The sequence below is a fragment of the Octopus sinensis genome, linkage group LG4 (genome assembly GCF_006345805.1).
Source record: "Octopus sinensis linkage group LG4, ASM634580v1, whole genome shotgun sequence".
NCBI lineage: Eukaryota > Metazoa > Mollusca > Cephalopoda > Octopoda > Octopodidae > Octopus > Octopus sinensis.
This window is the reverse complement of record NC_043000.1, coordinates 126,187,724-126,205,560: the sequence shown is the minus strand read 5'-3', so window position 1 is coordinate 126,205,560 and position 17,837 is coordinate 126,187,724. Positions and strand designations below refer to the sequence as shown.

The 17,837-nt window shown below is 39.0% G+C and overlaps 1 long non-coding RNA gene across 1 annotated transcript in view; it reads right to left on the bottom strand.

The window, feature by feature from the left end:
• Window positions 1–17,837, bottom strand: part of LOC118763111 — a 40,384-nt gene that overhangs the window by 7,814 nt on the left and 14,733 nt on the right. The window contains exons 3-4 of the long non-coding RNA XR_004998865.1: window positions 2,044–2,321; window positions 438–506 (exon numbers count right to left, since the gene is read on the bottom strand). This is a non-coding gene — a long non-coding RNA (uncharacterized LOC118763111). The remainder of the gene's footprint in view (window positions 1–437; window positions 507–2,043; window positions 2,322–17,837) is intronic.

Genomic DNA, 17,837 nt, shown 5'->3' with positions numbered 1-17,837 from the left:
ACTTTCCATCTAACATATGTACCCTTAACATAAGAATCAGCATGACATAGCATTTGACAAGGTGTACCTTTCAATTACAGGTGCAAACCATCCAATTTTACTCACTCACAAGTATGGGTTAACCAGGGATTGTAGAAAAGGAGTATTTTCCTAAGGTGCCAGATGGTAAAATTGAACTCAAGACCTCAAAATTGAAAAGTGAACTTAGCCATTCAAACAGGTTCAGTAATTAGGGTGTGTCTTCTACTATAGCCTCGGGCCAACCAAAGCCTTGTGAGTGGATTTGGTATACGGAAACTGAAAGAAGCCCGTCATATATATGTTTGTATGTCTGTGTTTGTCCCCCAACATCGCTTGACAACTGATGCTGGTTTCTTTACATCCTTGTAACTTAGTGGTTCAGCAAAAGAGACCAATAAAATAAGTACTACACTTACAAAGAATAAGTCCTTGGGTCGATTTGTTTCTACTAAAAACGGTGCTCCAGCATGGCCGCAGTCAAATGACTGAAACAAATAAAAGAAAACAAAGAATAATATATATACTTATATTTTACATATATATATATATATACATATATTTTCAGCGACCCCCTGTATGTATGTATACTGATTGTGGCTGCTGCCTGCCTCCCCTGGCACCTGTACCGGTGGCACATAAAAAGTACCCACTACACTCACGGAGTGGTTGGTGTTAGGAAGGGCATCCAGCTGTAGAAACACTGCCAGATCAACTGGAGCTTGATGCAGCCTCCTGGCTTCCCAGACCCCAGTTGAACCGTCCAACCCACGCTAGCATGGAAAACAGACGTTAAACGATGATGATGATGATATTTATTATCCAAAGTGTACAGTATTTATGTCCATTACGACTGATCTAACCAATCAGTTGTGCACTAGTTATTCAATGGAGTGTTACGTAACAATCTGATTGCATAACCCTATGCTCATCAGAGATAGCTATTATGGAATGAAATATGGTGACTGAATCCCTAGAAGGAAACCAATTGGTAAGATTGGTTGTAACAGATATATAATATTATTTACATTATTTACATTTGGCAGATATTTGTCCTCATCTTATTTGTTGTTAACTCAATGTTTCAGCTGATATACCCTCAAGCCTTCATCAGGTGTCTTGGAGAAATTTCGAACCTGGGTTCTCATTCCTAAGGTATTTTTCAATGTTGTTGTTGTTGATGTTGCTATCATTATTATTATTATTATATTATTATTATTATTATTATTATTATTATTATCATTATTATTCTATGTTTGACTTTTGCTTTACATTTGGACAAGTTGGCTCCAAGTCCCACCTAGAGACCTCAAGAGACAACAAGTTGGAAGTTCATGTCGGTGTTATGCCTAGGGTGCCATATATTTGGTTTTGTACACAGTGTTGTTCTAGAGAATGTTTAAGAAAGCATAAAAAAATTATGTTTGTTTTAAAACTTGAGATTACATAGAAAGTATTTTGCATAGGATATGGGCAGTTCCCATGAGCACTATCTTTTGAATTTCTGCCATTTTGGGGTTTCTGGTATCTGAGCTAGGTAGCAATCAGCCCCTTTTGCTATAATAATAATAATGATGACTCATGTACTGAGAAGAGCATTATTGCTGTAAAAACAACATCCATTCATGAATTTATTTGTTTATTAATTTTTTAAAAATACATATTTTACCTGTGAATTTGCTTGTGAAATCTGGGAATGCATACAATGAGCTTCTCTGCCCTTGGTGTATGGAAAACACTCGGCGAGAAATGGAAGAAAATTTGAAGAAAGAATGAAAAAAAAAGTAATAACAACAACAACAACAATAATAATAGTATTAGAATCTGACAGAGTACTAACTATAGAAATGAAAATGAAAATTGAGAAGGCTGTAAATACTTGGCCAGTATCATTATTTAGATACTTAGCAGCTTTTGTAGATTGGACAAAAACTGAATTAGCAAAGCTAGACAGATGAACTAGGAAGGAATTCAATATGAATGGAGGATTCCATCCAAGAGCAGGAGTAGTAAGATTATACTTACCTAGAAGGGAAGGTGGAAGAGAGCTAATATCAGTAGAAGACTGTGTGGAGTTAGCTAGAGTAGGTAATAGTGTGGAGTTAGCTATGTAGGTAATAGTGAAGAAAGTTTATTAAGAGCTGCTAGAGTTACAGCAAGATATAAGGAAAAAAAAAGAAGTTAAAAACCAGAAAAAAGAACAAAAGTTATCTGACTGGCAGGAGGTTTTGCATGGTAGATTTCCAAAGATAGTTGCAGGAAGTAGTAGTAGTGAGACGAGGTTATGGTTACAGAAAGGAAGGCTGAAAAGAGAAACAGAAAGTTTATTAGTAGCAACACATGATCAAGCATTAAGGACAAATTGGATAAACGCCAAGATAGACAAATACCAAGTAGATTCCCAATGTAGGTTATGAAATCAAAAGAGGAAAACATTACTCATATAGTAAGTGAATGTAGCATGCTGGCACAGAAAGAATTCAAGAAAAGGCATGACAACCTAGGGAGAGTGATCCTCTAGGAGTTATGTAGAAAAAAGGATTTGACCATACTGATAAATGGTATGAACATGAACTTAGTAAACATCCCTGAAAGTTCCATCCAAATCCATCAGCGGTTCTTGAGATATCTTGTCCACTGACAAACAAACAAACAAACACAACTGAAAACAATACCTCCGCTTTGCTACGGCAGAGGTAATAATAATTTTCAAACTATGGTACAAGGCCAACAATTTTGTGATGATGGTTTTTGTCGATACCATCAACCCTGATACTTGAGTAGTACTTTATTTTAATGACCTTCAAGAAGATAAGAGACAATGTTGAATATGACAGGATTTGAACTCAGAATGTAAAGGGGTGTAACTAAATACTAAAAGTTTATCGGATCTTTACCTTTTGACTTACAGATTTAAAAAATTATTTGTAACTAAACACTTTCAAACTTCGGACACTGGTAGAATGTGTCATATAAAACATCTTTTACTCTTAGCATTTTTGAGAAAAACTTATATTTACAAAGTAATTTCACGTTAAAGTTGTCCTATTTCGGTAATTTCAACCCATCAATGATGTGTATTCAGCTGAATAAACACACGAACAATGTCATAAATAACAGTGACAAACAAAAAATACACCGCCGATAGTTGTTGTTGACAAACAACAGCAGTAATTTTTATTCAGTTGAATACACATCATTGATGGGTTGAAATTACTGAAATACAAAAACTTTAACATGGAATTACTTTGTAAATATAAGTTTTTCTCAAAAATGCTAAGAGTAAAAGATGTTTTATATGACACATTCTACCAGTGTCCGAAGTTTGAAAGTGTTTAGTTACAAAAAATTATTTTTTAAATCTGTCAGTCAACTTCAACAATCTTGCCTTTCTACCATGGAACATGAGAAATATCTTTATATATAAAAGTAAGGTTGTGTGTCTGTCTACTCCGATTTAGATTCCTAACTACTCCCACATTTTGCGGTGCAGTTTAACTAAAACCGGGTATCTTATAGTCGGGATTCATATCGAGCCCTTCTGGGTATTAGCGCGCGTCTACGATGAGTCTACGATTTTAAAAATAATTTACCATCATTTTTTTCTATTTTAATGCATATTTTTTTTAAATATAAGGGAAGTAACTCTCTAAAAATGTCTACGATGAGTCAACGATTTAAAAAAAAATTTACCATCATATTTTTTCCATTTTTAATGCATTTTTTTGCTATTTTTTGGCTATAACTCTCTAAAAATGCTTTATAGTTATTTCCCTTACAAACCCGAGCAACGCTGGGCAATACTGCTAGTATAATATAAAGGCTGAATAACCTAAAGTTGGAATATCTTAATATAATAGTAATCTGAAGATGGAGATTATTAAAGAATTAATACATGTTACCTAGTTTCTTTTATCTTTTATCCTTTACTTATTTCAGTAATTAGGCTGTGGCCATGCTGGAGCACTGCCTCGAAGAATTTTTAGTCGAATGAATCAACCCCAGTACTTATTTTGTTAAAATCTGGTACTTATTCTATCGGTCTCTTTTGCTGAACCACCAAGTTATGGGGATGTAAACACAACAGCACTAATTGTCAAGCAGTGGTGGGGGACAAACACAGACTCAAAGACACACACGTACATATACACACATACACACATACATACACACACATACATACATACATACATACATGCCAGGCTTTTTCAATTTCTGTCTACCAAATCCATTAGGTTTTGGTCATCCCAAGGCTAAAGTTGAAAACATTTGCCCAAGGGGCCATGCAGTGGGACTGAACCTGAAACTATATGGTTGGGAGGCAGACTTCTTACCACACATCCACATCTGCATCTATTACTGATTTAAGACATGTACACTCAACTGTGAACCATGTTCTTATTTCTTTGTAGCCCACAAGGAGCTAAACATAGAGGGGACAAACAAGGACAGACAAAGGGATTAAGTGGATTAAATCGACCCTAGTGCATAACTGGTACTTAATTTATCTACCCCAAAATGATGAAAGCAAAGTCGACCTCAGCAGAATTTGAACTCAGAACGTAACGGCAGAGGAAATACCACTAAGCATTTCGCCCGGCATGCTAATGTTTCTGCCAGCTCGCTGCCTTTGTGAACTATGTTCTGCTTATCATGGAATGATCTGTGATAACACTGGTCTGGTAGTTAAAGATTCTGTTGCATCTACAATGCTCAGCTACTCAAAATATACTGATTATCATGAGTTTACACCACTGTACTGAGGGGCTTCATATTTTTTATGTGAATTTATGTTCTTGTAATAGGTAGTGGGTAGCGATTTTCTTCCCTACTTCAGGGAGTGATGACCCTGCCTGACACGAGTCCTGGGCTCAGCTGGCTCTGGCTGACAGTACCCGGTATGGGCCCCTATCCTGGGTTACGGAAAGGAGACAACCTTCAAAGAAATCCGGAGTGGAGCCCCGTGGGCGGTTTAGTGTTCAACTCAACACTATTCCGGCAGCTCCTGCAACCAAGGTGGTGCCAAACGTAATGCTCTGCACTCCTTTGGACTACGTCAGCAAGGTTGAAAGAGGAATCCTGACGATTGGGCTACCCAGGATTTTTTCACATCTAGCACAGGCCTGTGCAAAACTGGAGAGGACATGAAATGTAAAAACCAGACTGGATTAGTTTATGCGCAACTCCATTGTCTCTTGAGAGAAAAAAAGGGTGCCAACATGTACTTGTACCCATCAACATGTGAAGGCACATGGCCTAGTGGTTAGAGCAGTGAACTCATGGTTGAGGGATCGCGGGTTTGAATCTCAGACCGGGCAGTGTGTGCGTTTATGAGCGAAACACCTAAGCTCCACGTGGCTCCGGCAGAAGGTAATGGCGAACTTCTGCTGACTCTTTGGCCACAACTTTCTCTCACTCTTTCCTCCTGCATCTTGCAGCTCACCTGCGACGGACCGGCATCCCGTCCAGGTGGGGAACCTATACGCCAAGGAAACCAGGAAACTGGCCCTTATGAGTTAGGCATGGTTTGAGAAGGAACAAAAACCCATCAACATGGAACCAGTAAACAGAAAAAATACAAATGTCACAGATGATTGTATTCTCTACAGGAAATGGTAGAGATTATCAAGAAAATACATGATGGTCATAGCTTCACCGCTATGGGCCAAGAGTCTGGTATCCATGATTCTGCTATTCATTCCATTTACAAAGTTCATAGAGATGATTCATTTATCACTGTTTTTTTGTGGAACTAAATCCTCATGATAAATGACAATAGATACATTGAGAGAAAATCTTTCTGTGAACCAAGAAAAATTCCTCCTAAAGATAAGAAAAACAATAAAACAGTATCATCAGCTGATAGAAAGGAACACAATCTGGGTCATTCTAGAATAAGATGTGAACATTAATATTAACAGGATAATTCAATATAGTGGTCACAGTAGTTACAAAGAAAAGTGGCTATCACCTCCAACCATGTTGTATACATACTTCTAGAGAGAAAGACTCAAACATACACAATAAAAGAAAAGATCTATCAATTGTTATCAATTGTTGATGAGATTGACAAGAAAACCACACAAATGAAAAAAAGGATACAAATAAGAAAATATAAATAAATGAATAAAATCAAAGAATGCTGAAGATAAGAGTTCTTTGCTGAATTACAATTATGAAAATTGGCAATGGTTTCTTGAACAAAGAAAAAAAGAAAAATGTTTGTGTTCAATAACAAATGATTTTACCAAGAATTAGGTAAAAGCAAAGAAGAAATCAATGCAGTGTCATCTCCAAGACAAGTAAAAGACTTTGTGGAAGAAGTATAGAGAACAGATGCATCACAATGGTCAAGAATACTGCTAAAAGTTCAGCACCAGGGGATAAATAACAACACAAAAAGTGACCTAAATACTATAAAATACAAATAATCTGCTAGAACTCAGATGCTATAGAAGCATCTAACTTCTGACTAAAATATCAAACCAGTGTCTACAAGTAATTGAAATGATAATCAATGATTTGTGGAAACGTGGAAACAATACATAAAGGCTCTCCAAACAAGGGGGAAAAAATTAAAAATCTTAATCCCCAACACTGTAGAATCATCACACCTCATGTCAGCATATCTAAACAAAAGAATACAAGTCACCTGAAAAAGAAAAATCCACATTGGAGGAATTGAAACTAGTTTGCAGGAGAGAAGATTGCTTAATATAGAAGATAATTAATTAATTAGTTCATCTGTTGTTGTCAATGACGACTAACGACAGTACATAGGAGAAGAAGATGGGACATGGTGTGCCTGGTTATGATGATTAAGTCTGATGTGTGCTGTGAATGCTCTGCTGCAGGTGGGGGCAGGGCACTAGTCGTCTGCTGGGATTGAAGGCAGGGAGTTGGCTCTGGGTTTGAGTAGTTCATATTTACTTTGCACCCTTGCAATCCTGCTCTGTCCATAGGAGGCAGAAATTATGAGAAGAAATATTAAGTAATCCAAGTGGGAGGAAGAAGAATGGTCAAGGTGTGGGAAGTAGTTGTAAAAGATTATCTCAGGATGTAAAGGAGATGACACACGTCAAGTGACAAGACACAGTTCTAGAGAAGACCTTCCAATCCATGCCAGCATAGAAAAACATCTGTAAAATAATAATGATGATGATGATGATGATGCTGACAGAACTAACTTGATTGCTTTATATAAAACCTTTACATTAATCCTATTGCAAGAAGTAAATGTTCCCCTTTCAAAAAGCAGCATGTTTCAAGCAGACCAGAAAGGTTGTAAAAGCTTAAATGATTTGTAAAGAACAGTCATTGATTAATAAAGCTTTAACTGAAGAAAAGGTTTGACCATGGTGTGAATTATTACCAAAAGGCTTTTTAGTAGAGTTCTCATTTGTGGATCCTGGAAACATGCAAACAAAAGTAAAGTAGTACCAATAGCAAACAGGAACATTAAAACAATCTGGTCCAGTGTCACAACATTTAACTCAACAAAGCTTTTACTGTTGTGCAGTTTTGTTGCCTACATTAGTTGGTGGTCCCAGGTAGCTTTGATGTCGTGGTGGAAGAGGCTGAAATGTCTACAAAATTGCTTCACTGCCTTATTGTTGTTGTTGTTGTTGTTGTTAGGCAACAAGATGGGTAAGGATGATTAGGTGATGGTCTAGGGCTTAGGGACAGGAGACCCCAGACCTTGGAAAAAAAAAAAACTTTGGTCGTCTTGTTGTAGTCGAGGGCTCTTCGTTGACACCCGACACCACTGGGAAGTGGCCCTCGAAGTCGCTGGAAATGGAGATCTCCAGGTCCAAATTCTTGAATGGCTTCACTGCCTGATGAGACGTTGACTCCTACATTCAGAGACAGAGTACATCAGCACCCATCAAGGTACATGGCTTAGCAGTTAGAGAATTCAGCTTACAATCATAAGGTTGTGAGTTCGATATCCAATGGTGTGTTGTGTCTTTGAACCAAACACTTTATTTCACATTGCACCAATCCACTCAGCTGGCAAGAATGCATTGTACCCGTAGTTCAAAGGGCTAGCCTTATCACATTCTGTGTCATGTTGAAACTTCCTGAGAACTATGTTAAGGGTATGCATGTTTGTGGAGTACTCAGCCACTTGCTCATTAATTTCATGAGCAGGCTAATCCATTGATTGAATTAACTGGAACACTTGTCATTGTAACTGACAGAGTACCAGCAGCACCGTTAGTGGAGGTGCAATGGCCCAGTGGTTAGGGCAATGGACTCGCGGTCAGAGGATCGTGGTTTCGATTCCCAGACGGTTGTTGTGTGTGTTTATTGAGCGAAAACACCTAAAACTCCACGAGGCTCCAGCAGGGGAGGGGGCACCCCTGTTGTACTCTTTCACTCCAACATTCTCTCTCTCTTTCTTACTGTTTCTTGTCCCTGACTTCCTATGCAAACGCTGAGCCTGGATGCGAATTCATCCATCCATCGATGCTCTTGGTGTCAGGGGTTGACCTGCTTTCTCTTCTGCGGGTCTTACAAATAGCAAAGGACCACGTTTCGGACTTCTCCCAGGGCGAAGACTGCTTCGCTCAACAAACAAACAAATAAAGCAAGCAGCACCGTCAGCATATAAATGTTTACTCTAAATGGAAGACAGTTGTAACAGGTCCAAGCAAAAGAATTCAAAAAGAAGAGTATTCCAAGGAAATTCCTTTTCTCCATCTCTCTGCTGACATTTTGAACAAAATTTCTAAACCAAACTAGAGTTGGATAAAAGTGCTATGGAACAATAATCAAACCAATAATAATCTTCTTTGTACATAGAAGACCTCAAAAGGTATTTTAAAAAAGACAAGCTCCTGCTCGTATCTGATGTCCAAATTCAGTTAGGAAACTGATATGAAATCCAGCTTTGGAAATATGATAAGGCTCCCATGAAGAGAGGAGAACTAACTAGACACAATATCTTCTGTAAAGAAGTAAATAGAGATTAAGAATTAAACGTGTTAGACTTGCAAGTATTTTATGAATGAATAAACTTTATAGTAAAACAGATACAAATAAAAGAAAAGATCGTACAGGAATATTAATGTTACAGACATATCATGGTGGCGCTCCAATCTGAATGCAGCAGCATGTCTGAAATGAATAAATGAATAAAAGAATATCTGATTATTATTTAAAACTGAACCAAATGCTAAAAATAGGAAATAGTAATGTGGCTGTAGGCAATTTTATTTGAATTCAGTGCCGTCATGTTTTAATGAAAGTCATCTATAGTTATCTTCCCTGTCACATCGTTAGCAACTAGATGGCACTCGTTTCATAGCTATAAAAGATATGCACAGACAGGTAACATCCTCTTTCTCTCACACACTGCCTGCAGCTAGCCACGGTTTCTCCATCTTTGTTCCTGCTACAAGACAACTTCTCGTTGACTGAATTTTCTTTAATCCCCTTTCACCAGTCATAGAATGCGGCAAGACGAAAACATTTCCCTATTCAAATTCCATTCTGTTCTATTGAATGTAAATGTTCAAGCTGTGTAAATGCTCTCATCCTGGATCGGAATAAATCCCTCATGCACATGAAGTCTTCACAAACCTCACACGAATTGTTGTCGTTCCTCACTGGACTGATTCTAACAGCGATCGAAGGATGACCAAATATTAAATTAAATTAGTGTGCTAAAATCCCGCTAAAGTGGTGACCCTGATGTTGGAAAATATCCACCGGATATTTTCCTTTAAAAAATAAAAAAGGAAGTGACTGGGAAGATAGCTATAGATGACTCTCATTAAAACATGATGGCACTGGATTCAAATAGAGTTGCCTACTATTAAATAATAATGAAATTATTGTATACAGTGCTCAGGTGCACCACAACTTGTCAAAAGTGCATATAAAGCATATGCAGTAATGTAAAAATGTCTGGAAAGTGAACAGTGTATGAGTCAGATACATGCTTGCGTGTGTATGGAGGGGAGAAAAATCAGGTGTAGTGTTGGCGAATCTCAGGAAGCATGGAAGTTTTGAAGGATACAGTGCTCCGACAACTAACAACTGATGCCAGCAGTTTGTTCCATGCTTCAGCAACTCTCAGCGTGAAAAAATATTTTTCCAAAAGTCATGGGAGCTGTGCTGTTTTCTGACTTTGTAAACATGTCCATGGGTGTTAGACAGGTGGAGTTTGAAAAGGTGCTCAGAGTTATTGTTTGTAAGATGGTTAATGGCAAAAGAAACATTTTAGCCAATTTGATATTATCCTGACCTCATCAGTAAGAGATTGCTTTCACTATACTTACTGAAGTAAGTACACTAAGTAATTTTCTAACATTCTACGATGATTGAAATGAGAAAATAGAATGGCCTAGAGAAGAATGATTTAGAAAAGTCATTCACATGAATAACTGTAATGAAATTAGTGTTAACCTGTTTAATGCAGGGAGCATTAAAAGGTTAACTAGAAATGAACATAAATACCCTCACTGATCCAGTAATAATACATAATTATAATATCCTCAATTAAAAGTTAAATGAATTAGCTACACTAAATAGGAACATAGGAAAAATAATATAATTTATACTGCAATATTCAACCTAATTTGGATATATACAATATATATATATATATATATATTTATATACACATATACATGAGGGGGAGGGTTGAAAAGTTTCTGGCTTGGGGTGAAAGAAAATGCAGGAGGATCAGTTAATTATGATTTTATTCAACATATTCCCCTCTCTTATTGCAGCAGTCCTTCAGTTTTTCTAAGCCTTGTAAAAGAACTCAGACAGTTGGGCTTCCAACCAGGTCTTTCATGATATCCTCAAAGCCAGGAACTTTTCAGCACCCTCTCATATATATATATATATAATATATATATATATATATATATATATATATACCGCTTATTGTCACGTGTCCCTTGACCTCTCTCTCTAACTAACCCTATCTCTCTCTCTCTATGTCCCCCCTTCCCATAACCATCATCGCCATGGTTCTCTATGCCCCCCCCCCTTCCCAAAACCATCATCGCCATATATAAAAGAGCGATCGCATTTATCGTTAACCCCACTCGCTTCAAAATATCTAAAGAATACGCACAGATCATGAATGGCTAAAAGTTAAGTGAATCGTCCAACCTCGCTACGACTACCTTCTTTCTTGCACTTATTCTTATTCTTTCTCTATTCTTCAATTTCCATCTCATTGTATTGTCCCTCATTCTTTCAGTATTCCCTCATTACCCTGTCTAGCTCAAACATTTTTTTTTCGTTTAGACTTGTCTACAGGTTCATAGCCACTCTGATTTTTCAATTTTTCGTTTAGTGTTGTCTCCCGATTCATACAAACCCATTTGCTAGCTCATACGATTAACAGAACCTCTTTACTCAGACACGGTGCACCCGCCCTCCCACCCCCACCACGCATGACGGAAGTTCCTATTCTCTGCCATTCCGGGGTTGCTTCCCATGAAGACTGCAAATGTTCTCACCATCCCTACCCCTCCCTACCCCTAGTCTCGACCTGTGTAAGGTAATGTTCATACAGTGCAAAATATGAAAGGCTAGCGTTATGCAGGTTGTACTGAAGGCTACTTTACTACTTCATTTCTTGCACATGAATTCTGCCAAATGCGAGCTTTCTTTTCAGGTACACGAAGCTACTGTCCACCGTCCCAGGGTCTCTAGAGCCCATGCCTCCCACACCCTCAGGGTTGGCACCCTCAACGTTGGCACTCTGAAAGGTAGGTCTGGTGAGATAGTCGAGATGCTTGAACGGAGATGTGTGGATATATGTTGCATGCAAGAAATAAGGTGGAGAGGAGGATCAGCTAGTTCCTCCTCACAGGCAAGGAACGCAGGTACAAGATTTTCTGGGCAGGGAACACTGACGGGGTTGGTGGCGTGGGTATACTTATCGCTGAGAAATGGGTAGATAAAGTAATTGAGGTAATCAGAGTATGTGACAGAATACTTAAGATTAGATTAGTGCTTCATCATAGTTTAGCAACCATTATATCAGCCTATGCTCCTCAGTCGGGGCTACCCGATGGACAGAAAGACCGATTCTATGACACTCTACTGCAGACTACCTCGTTGACGAACGACAGAGACCTTATCTTTGTGGCTGGTGACTTCAATGGTCACGTTGGACGACATGCTGGGGGCTTCCATGGCGTACATGGAGGCTATGGCTATGGCTCCCGCAACGAGGAGGGAACCAGGCTGCTGGAGTTCTGCGATGCAAATAATCTTATGATTTGCAACACTAACTTCAGGAAACCTACCAGCCACCTAGTCACTTACCAATCGGGCCAACATACCAGCCAAATTGACTACATCCTTACAAGGCAAAGGGAGAGATGGCTGCTTATAAATGCCAAAACCTTCCAGGTGAAGAATGTACCCCACAACATAGACTGGTAGTTAGTGACTTTAGGATCAGGACTAGGAGGACAACCAGAAGACGACAAATATGGAGAAGAAGGATCTGGAAGCTTAAAGATCCTGCAAATGGACAGAGATTTAGGGACATATTACTTGAAGCCTCTGACGAACTAGAAGGGGATAGAGCATCACAGGGGGTAGAAGACAGCTGGACGTTTCTAAGGGACAACCTGCTGAGAGCCACTGACCAGATCTGTGGCTGGTGCAAAGTCCCCTCTCGACCTAGAATAACGTGGTGGTGGAACAATATTGTAGACAGGGCTATTAGAGAAAAGAGACAGGCTTGGAAGGTCTGGAAAAATGGGGGTAGCAGGGGATTGTATCAGACTGCCAAAAGAGAAGCTAGGAGACAGGTTTATTTAGCCAGAGGGGAAGCAGATAAGAAAAAATTTGCCAATGTTCTGCGCCGTGAGGACCAAAGACTGGAGGTGTTTCGTGTTGCAAGACAGTGTGTGAGAGAGAATCGTGATGTGGTAGGAGAGAAGTGTGTTCGCATGGAAGATGGTTCACTTGCGCTAAATGAGGATGCAAAGAGAGAGGTTTGGAGATGCCACTATGAAAGGTTGCTGAATGAAGAAAATGAATGGGATAAAGAGAGTCTGCCGAATGTTGACCCAACAGAGGGACCAGCTATCCGAGTTGATAGTTCCGTGGTAGCTAAGGCAATTAGAAGCATGAAGACAGGGAAAGCCCCAGGCCCATCAGGAATCACTGCAGAGATGCTCAAAATGTCTGGTAGTGTCGGCTATAGCCTAGTCACCCGTATAGTTAATCAGGTGATACACAAAGGGGTCATACCCAATGACTGGTGTAGCAGTATAATAGTCAACTGCTACAAAGGTAAAGGTGATGCCCTAGATACAAATAACTACAGAGGTATCAAGCTGTTGGACCAGGTGATGAAGGTTACGGAGAGGGTCATAGCCCAACTAATTAGAGAGAGAGTTAGTTTAGATGAGATGCAGTTTGGGTTTGTGCCAGGGAAAAGTACTACTGATGCTATATTCCTGGTAAGGCAGCTGCAGGAGAAATACCTAGCCAAAGATAAGCCCCTGTACCTGGCTTTTGTTGACATGGAGAAAGCCTTCGACAGGGTCCCCCAATCCCTTATCTGGTGGGCAATGAGGAAACTAGGGATAGATGAATGGTTAGTGAGAGCTGTGCGGGCCATGTACAGGGACGCCGCTAGTAGGGTGAGGGTTGGAAATGTGTACAGTGAAGAATTCTGGGTAGAGGTAGGAGTCCACCAAGGCTCAGTACTCAGCCCCCTCCTATTTATCATAGTCCTCCAGGCAATAACGGAGGAATTCAAGACAGGATGCCCTTGGGAGCTCCTCTATGCTGATGACCTTGCTCTAATTGCTGAGTTGCTATCAGAACTGGAGGAGAAGTTTCAGGTGTGGAAACAAGGATTAGAATCGAAGGGCCTCAGAGTCAATCTAGCTAAAACCAAAGTCGTAATCAGTAGGAAGGTAGACAAATCACAAACACCTTCAGGTAGATGGCCCTGCTCGATCTGTAGAAAAGGTGTAGGTAGAAACTCTATAAGATGCACCAAGTGTAAGCTATGGACACATAAGAGATGCAGCAATGTCAAAGGAAGGCTAACTAGGAAGATGGTTTTTGTATGTGGCAGATGCTCAGGAACAATAAACACTGAAAATGCTCTGAGACCAACTTCCGTCACTTTCCAGGGAGAAAAACTAGAAATAGTTGATAGTTTCCGTTACCTAGGTGACCAAGTCAGCAGCGGGGGCGGGTGTGCTGAAAGTGTAACTGCTAGAGTAAGAATAGCTTGGGCAAAGTTCAGAGAGCTCTTACCTCTACTGGTGACAAAAGGCCTCTCGCACAGAGTGAAAGGCAGACTGTATGATGCGTGTGTACGAACAGCCATGCTACATGGCAGTGAAACATGGGCCGTGACTGCTGAGGATATGCGTAAGCTCGCTAGAAATGAAGCCAGTATGCTCCGATGGATGTGTAATGCCGGTACTCACACTCGGCAGAGTGTAAGTACCTTGAGAGAAAAGCTGGACCTAAGAAACATCAGTTGTGGTGTGCAAGAGAGACGTTTGCGCTGGTATGGTCATGTGGCGAGAATGGATGAAGATAGTTTGTGAAAAAGTGCCACACCCTAGCGGTTGAGGGAACCTGTGGAAGAGGCAGACCCAGGAAAACCTGGGACGAGGTGGTGAAGCACGACCTTCGAACTTTAGGTCTCACTGAGGAAATGACTAGAGACCGAGACCTCTGGAAGTGTGCTGTGCGCGAGAAGACCCGGCAGGACAAGTGAGTCCATAACCCGTGGCTTCTACATGGGATGGAGCCAGCCTACGTATGCATACCTTCCCTTCTTGGGACACAAAACTCTACTTGTGAAGACGTGATGAGGCAAGTGAGGATCAGAATCGAAATCGATCGATGGAAATTGCGGATGTGCTACCAGTGCCGGTGGCATGTCAAAACTCTGCTTGTGAAGACCCGTTGAGGCAAGTGACGATCAGAATCGAAATCGATCAATGAAACGAAAATCGATCATGGAAATCGATCATGGAAATTGCAGATGTGTTACCAGTGCCGTGGCATGTAAGAGAACTTTCCGTTTCGCGACCGTTGCCAGCACCGCCCCGTTTCGTGTCCGTTGCCAGCCTCGCCTGGCCCTCGTGCCGGTGGCACATAAAAAGCACCATCCGTTCGTGGCCGTTTGCCAGCTCTGTCTGGCACCAGTGCGGGTGGCACGTAAAAAGCACCCACTACACTCACGGAGTGGTTGGCGTTAGGAAGGGCATCAAGCCGTAGAAACACTGCCAGATTTGACTGGGCCTGATGAAGCCTTCTGGCTTCACAGACCCCAGTAGAACCGTCCAACCCATGCTAGCATGGAAAACGGACGCTAAACGATGATGATGATGATGATGATGATGATATAAAGGAAATGTGTGGTGGTGGAGGCCCTTTGTAATTAAATACTGTTATAAGAAACTGTCTATTGAAAGGTTTCAAAAATATCTGGTAAGGAATAGCAGGAAACTGTTACAAATAACTCTAAAACATAAACACTTCAAAATACTTTGACATCATTATCATTTGTTACAAACATTTATTGATTGCTTAAGAAATGAGAAAGATTCTGAACAAACAGTCATGTAAACACTATATAATCCTTTAAATAAACTCTATGAACTCTCTCCTTTCTTTCTGTTCATAAACAACTAAGATTTTGTAATGAAAAAGAAAAGAAAAGCATACATTCCATGAATTTTCCACCATTAATGAAATGTCTCATTCTAGAAAATGCTTAATTAATAAGTCATAGGTTATATCATCCTGATGATTTCTAAAAAAATAATGAAATAGTGATATACATGGTTACCAATTGTCTACAAATTTCAAGAACTTTGTAATAAATAAACAAAAACAAAATTAAACACATGAAGCCTATGCATTTTTTTCCTTATAATCCCTTAATTTCAAATTCAATTCCTATAAAATATTATGAAGAAATGGTTATCTCCCTTGTAATACCTGCAACTACTAGGGAAATCACATACCGTAAATCCTCGAGTATAATCCGCATGTTTTTCCCAAAATTTAAAGGTCAAAATCCCTAGTGCTTACTATATACGAGGTTAAAAATGAAAAATATTTTCTAATCAATGTCCAAAAATCTATTTGCTGTCTGGCAATGTTTATTCAGACGCATTTTGTGATGTCGGGTGCGAAAATATATTAAGCTAAGCCTGAAAGCAATGAAGTCATAAAAGAATCATCCATAACTTGCAGTAAGCAACATTTATTAAAATAAAAGTATTCAGAACACAGAATAACATGTAACAAAAACAATTTGCAAACATATTTACATTCCCATATAAAAGTTGAGAACATCACCATTATTGTATTACGCATGTGCGAAAATGTTTGTTCGACTAGGTGCTGCTGGCTTAATTATGTACGACTCAAGTTAGAGAAGGGGTGCGTATTATACACAAGGTTTAGGTTTTTCAGAGATACAGCCAACTAAAAATCCCCTGCGTATTATACTCAATGGCGGACTATACTTGAAGAATTACGGTATTCTAAAAGGATTTATACATCATAAATTTCAGGTTAAAATGACAATTTCCTTTTTCAATTTTTGTTCCAAAAAACAAGAGATAAAGGTGTATTAAGTGAAGACAGTGACCAAATTTTGACTCAGCTAATGCAAATGTACTTATACTACTAATGTCTTTTGGAAAGGCATGAATGTCTGCACATCACAAATTTCCTTAATTCTCCACCACTGCCAGAAAAGAAGAACAAATATAAATAAAGCTTTTATGATTTATTTTAAAGAAACCATTATTAAGAGCACTCAGAGAGTGCAAACTTTGGCCAACACAACGCCAACATCCGTTCAATGATTAACTGGAGATGATTTTTAAAATGAGAATATCTCAAATAAAATCTTTCAATGAATATCATGAGAGCTTTTGGGTTTCTCTTCTCTTAAATTCCGATCTTTCTTTAGTAATCCTGTTGTTTTAGAGTGATGCATAGAATTATGCATATATGTAAGTATACTGTAAAGTGTTAAAATGTATGTATAATTTCCTAATATAATAATGAGTATTGTCTTTTTATATATTTGACCTTGTGTGTGCCGTTGGCGATTTTTTATCCTGTCTTCCCTTCTCTGGACCTTTCCTTCTCCTATGTTTCCGACAAAGAGCTCCACTCGAAACGTTAAACCCTCCTTCTTTCCTTCTTTCCTGAGCGTCCAATAATACTATATTTGTTCCACGTCCTCGCGTTGTTGTGTTTTTTTTGTGCTTTCTTGTTCGGATTAACTATATATATATATATATATATATATATATATATATATTTGTATGTATGTGTATATATATATATATATATATATAATAGAGCCAGTGTGAGAGGTGAAGGTAGAGGAGATAAATGGCAAAGAGAGCATTGTATGAATGAGAAAGTAAGTGGGGATAGATGAATAACATAGAAAGGATTGAAAAAGCCTATAAACAGCATTTGAAGTGTGAGTATATGTGTGTGTAAAAGAGAGGTATGTGTGTGTGTGTGTGTGTGCGTGTATAATGGAAATGGAATGGTAATGTTCAATGCTCAAAATGTGTGAGTATATGTGTGTATGTGTGTGCATGTACAAGAGAACTATGTGAAACTTTACATATACATGTAAAGTAAAGAAAATATAAAAAATAATCCAGAATCCTTGTCCGGTACCAGATCGATCCCAAAATCTAATCATTTTGTGCCAGTCATGAGGCCAAACATCCCTGAAAGTTTCATCCGAATCCATCCAGCGGTTCTTGAGATATCTTGCCCATGGACAAACAAACAAACAAACACAACTGAAAACAATA